Here is a 5,125-nt window from a genome sequence, read left to right as displayed (position 1 = left end):
ACAGGATGGGTCCTGACTTTCTGAAGGGGAAGTTTTTGGTTTTGTTTGGCTTTGAAGCATTTGAAGTCGCTGAAATCCCCGAAGCATTGAGGGGACCTCCCAGTGATTCTGACAGTACAACTGTTTGCACAGCCTCGCCGGACCAGTCAGGACAGGTTACGTTATGCTGCAGTAATAAACATCCTGCAAATCTCGGTGCCTTTAAACCAGAAACTTCTCTCTCATATTACATGCCCTTTGCTGGTTGGCATGGAGAGTCTGTTCTTCAAAGCCACTCAGGGACCCAGGCTGATGGATCCCAGCCACCACATCTGATGTTGCCAGTCACCATGCCAGAGGGAAACCAAGAGAGCCTGGAAGTTCCTACATATCCAGACCATCCAACTAGTGGGAGCAGGAGGTGCAATCCTATCATGTGCTCAGAATGGGGAAGGGGGCACCTGGATGGCTCAGTCGGTTGGGCATCAACTCTTGATTTTGGCTCAGGTCATTATCTCAGTGTTGTGGGATCAAGCTTGGCGCTGAGCATGGAGCCTGCTCAAGACCCCCCTGCCTCTCCTTCTGCCCCTCTCCCCTGCTTGCACTCTCTTCCTCTCTCTAAAATTAATATATATATATATATATATATATATATTTTTAATGAAATGAACTCAATTGTCAACTACCAACTCATTTCTTAACAACCTTTAAGCCATGGTCCCTGCACCCAGGGAGGAGAGACAAAGAACTACCTGGCCCAGGGAGAATAGAAGGCACCCAGTGACCTGCTGGGCGGGATAGATGTGACAGTGGTGTTGGGAACTCTATTTAAGACTCATGAACTCCTCCAAAGTTGATGGTCACTGGGGTGGATTTCTTGCCTCCATGACCAGGGCTGAAGGCTAGGAGGATGTCTTCCCCACTTCAGGAGGATGGGCTTTCTTTGTGTCACCAACCCCCAGTGCTCCCACAGGGATCATCTGGGTCCTTGACAGTACTTGGGACAAGAGGGCAAACCAGGGTTCGAAGGTGAGCAAGGATCTGAGGGCTCCTGGAAAGGTGTCACCCTGTAGGGTGGGGTGGTGGGTGGGGCTTGTTTGCCAACAGTTTAGTGATGCCTCCTCGGTCTGCATCTCAGTTATGGGATTTTTCCACCCAAGTTACTCCACCAGGCTTATGATAAGACTGGTGTGTGTGTGTGTGTGTGTGTGTGTGTGTGTGTGTATGTTTCTTCTTTCTGTGTTGGAAAAACTCAGATATTCCAGGCAGATCTGTCTGCAGCTTCTCCCCCTCAGCCAGAGAGGAGGCTCCAAGCCACAGCCACTTATATTCCAGCACGAAGTCAGCTCTGGGCCCATTGCTGTGGCAGGAAGCCAGGGACGAAGATTGTGACAGACCAGCACAAGCACAGTGGCCGGGATGGTCTTCCCGGCTCTTCCTGCTCCCACCCAACCCACCACATATGCGCGCGCGCGCGCGCACACACACACACACACACACACACAGAATTGTCTCTTCTGGGTCTCGGTCCTCTCATTTCTGTTCCCCCTCCGCCCTCCTTCTCCATTACCCTTTGCCTGTCCATCTCTTTATCACTCCCTTCCTCTCTCTCCTGCCTCCCACCCTCTCTCCTGTCCTTACTCCCATCTCTTGTCTCCCCCACACACCCCCGTCTCTCTACAGAGGGCACTGGGAAAGGGCCCAGCTGCTTGAAGTAACTGCTATTACTCAGAGCTTCCAAGGGAAATAGTCTGAAGCTCCTTCAGGCCATCCTGGCCCATTCCTTACCACCTCCCGTTGGCATCACTTGGCTAAGGATTCTCTGTGAGATGAAGGGAAAAGAAGCCAGGATTCCACCTTTTACAAAATCACTGAAGCAGCCTGGAAGTAACTCCCAAATGACTATTGTAGCAGAGGCTCCCCCTGCTGAAGTGAGAAAGCAAACGGTGGGTGCAGTGGGAGAGTGGCCAGGTCCTTGTGGGGATCTGTCCTGTCCCCTAGCCTAGCCTCCCTGACCTCAGCTGTCAGGGTGGGGGGGCGGTGCTTGGTCAGGCGTATACTGCCCACTGCCCGTTGGCCTGTGCTGGGGCGTTCACATGTCCTCTGCAGGTCGTTTGCAAACTCTGCCTCAGTGTTCTCAAACTTTAGCTTAAGAATCACCAGGAAAGGGGCACCTGCGTGGCTCAGTTGGTTAAGCATCCGACTTCAGCTCAGGTCATGATCTCATGATCCATGAGTTTGAGCCCCACCTGGGGCTTTGTGCTGACAGCCCAGAGCCTGGAGCCTGCTTCCGATTCTGTGTCTCCCTCTCTCTCTGCCCCTCCCCCGCTCATGATGTCTCAAAAATAAATAAAAACATTTTTAAAAAATTAAAAAAAAAAAAGAATTGCCAGGGAAGCTCATCCATATTGCAGGTTCCTGGGCTACACCCTTACTGATTGGAATCATGTGGGTGGGGTCCCAGAATCTGTTTTGAACCCAGACACCAGCCTATAAAGAGGAAATTGAGCAGATTCTGAAACACAGAGACTACAGGCCTGTAGCTCTGGGCACTGAAAGAGGCACCAGGCCCTCCAGAGTGGGCTGCACTAACCGCATGGGGAGCCCAGATGTGCCCCCACATCCTCCTAGTTAGGCCCACTTTTAACATGGACTAGCCTATTTTAAGAGGATGCTCGCCATAAATCTGAATGCCATGTGGATTCTTTCCAGATATTTGTGACCGCACTGAGCGACTGACTGAACTTATCTGACACGAGAGCTTCTATTTCTTTTTTTCTTAAGTCTATTTATTTATTTTGAGAGAGAGAGAGAGAAAGAGAGAGAGAGAGAATGTGAGTGCGCACACAAGCGGGGAAGGGGCAGAGAGAAGGAAAGACAGAATCCCAAGCAGGCTCCACGCCATCGGGACAGACCCTGATGTGGGGCTTGAACTCACGCACCATCAGATCATGACCTGAGCAGAGATCACGAGTCAGATGCTTCGCTGACTAAGCCACCCAGGCGCCCCAAGAGCATCTGTTTCTTGATCTACCCTGCACAAGATCTTCACAGCCAAGGGAGGGGCAGGGGGGTGTGCAGAGAATTAACATTGTGTTTCAGGCACTTTGTGGACATATCTGATCTATTCCTACCTGTAACTTTGAAAGATGTCATCACCACTTTACAAATGAGACCGGGGCACGGTGTTTCAATACACCCTCCACAGCGACACCAAAGAGTCATATCTTTAAAATACCAGTTGGCCTTGGCTTTAAACCTGTTTCTATGCTTCCCTGAGGTAAAGCTCAAATTCCCTAGTGTGGCCTACAGGACCTTTTGGGTCTGGCTGCCCTCTTTCCTCAACACTGACTTCCCACTTCAGCTTACTCCACAGTGACACACATTCTTACAGTTCTTTCCATGCCGTGGCTGTGCTGTTCCCACTGCCAGGGACGCCTGTCATGCCTTCTTTGCTAGGTAACTCCACTCACCTGCCAAGACCTCACCGGAGTCCACTGCCGCCTGAGTCCTTCCCTGACCTAACCGCGGTCCCCTGTGATGATGGTGACGTAATGCCACACTTGAGCTGTGTGTTCCTACTCTCCTCATGACACTGAGATGCCTCCCCCATCAAGGTGAACTCCTCCGGGAGCAGGTGAGGCATCGTAGTCACCTGTGTGGTTTTGGTACCCATAACCAGGCCTGGCACAGTACGGGGTGTTGGGTTCATGCCTGAGGAACTGAGTGGGCTCATTTTAAGTGTCGTGTTAGGAATCACTACAGAGGACAGAAAGGGGAGTTTAAGAGGTCTTCAGACACCTGAGGATCTTACACCGTTCTGAATCTGGGCCTTGGTCCAGTTCCTCGCACAGAATCAGAAGCTCTGCAGGAGTTTAAATCGGGGGAGGCATCCACGTCCCAGCACAGGAACAGACTGGAGCCTTTGAGCATGTCCTCTGCTGGGCTCTGCTCATGAGATCACAGAGCCTGGATCATATCATGTCTCAAAAATCCACACTTGGCTTTCAGGGATCCCCTGGCTCTTCTGCTGAGCTCCACCAAGCATATGTGATCCAGAGGCAGCCACAGCTGCCAGGGAAAATCCATGCTGGGACTTCCCTACAAGGCCATTGATGAGCCAGAAGTGTCAGCCTGAACTTCACGCAGGCAGAGCAGACCAGGCGGGCCCAGGGCCCAGGGCCGTGGAGAGGCAGCAGCTGGTTCCAGGGGCCCCAGACTCTGAGCCCATTGGGTATAGATGACCCCATGGACGCCACCCCCCCAAATGGCATATGTGAAGCCACTTAGGCCTGATGCAAGCAGCCCCTCGGTGCCCCTCCCCTGGGTCTTTAGAGGGTGCTGATCTTTTCCATAGAGAAGCAGCATGGACAGTATCAGAATGCAGGACCCAGGTCTCCTCACTTCTGCCCTGCTGGGTCATTAGGCAGGGTAGCCTCTGAGGACATGGAGGTTTCGTGAAGACGGGCAGGAAAGATTTCTGGGGTGATCTAGAGTCAAGCATAGTGTTGTTTTCATGCTTCATGCACAAATGGAGCCTCCCACGCATCTCCCTCCCCTCATGGGGCTGCTTGACTGCGTTCTCCCCCACCCCCTGGGCTAGGTGGGTAGCCGAGTTCTGCTTAAGGGAAGGCTGGATGTAGTGCGGGGAAAGACTGCGTTTGTACAAGTCTGAGTGCCCAGGCACCATTCTAGCTTCTAGGCAAAATGAGGGAATACTCAAAATGGTCCACAGTAGTGCTTAAGCTCGATATTTAGGACACAGCCTAGGTTTTGAACAGTGGTGGGGAATGGGGGTGGGGAGTAGGCACTTAGATGGTGGGTTTGAGTTGGTGGGGGAGAGAGATCTCCTTTCTCCCCAAGTCGCAGGCCCCCTATAAGTCTCCCCCAAATGACTGGGGGCACGAGAAGGAATGGGCAGGCAAGCCCTCCCAGCAGGATGCCATCTTCCTCGGACTTTTCCCTAAAATTAGGGCCCATTTAGGGGAAAGGCAGGGATCAGGAAGTGACCAGTCCCGCCTCCATTTCCCAGTCCTTGTCCTCACAGATCCCCACCCACCGCCTGCTGGGATGTCAAGCACACACATAGATAGCCAAGAGCCTTCCCCTGCCTCACAGACACAGCCCAGCGAGAGCCACTCAGAAG

Source organism: Prionailurus viverrinus, chromosome F1 (assembly GCF_022837055.1).
Source record: "Prionailurus viverrinus isolate Anna chromosome F1, UM_Priviv_1.0, whole genome shotgun sequence".
NCBI lineage: Eukaryota > Metazoa > Chordata > Mammalia > Carnivora > Felidae > Prionailurus > Prionailurus viverrinus.
This window is presented reverse-complemented; position numbering follows the sequence as displayed.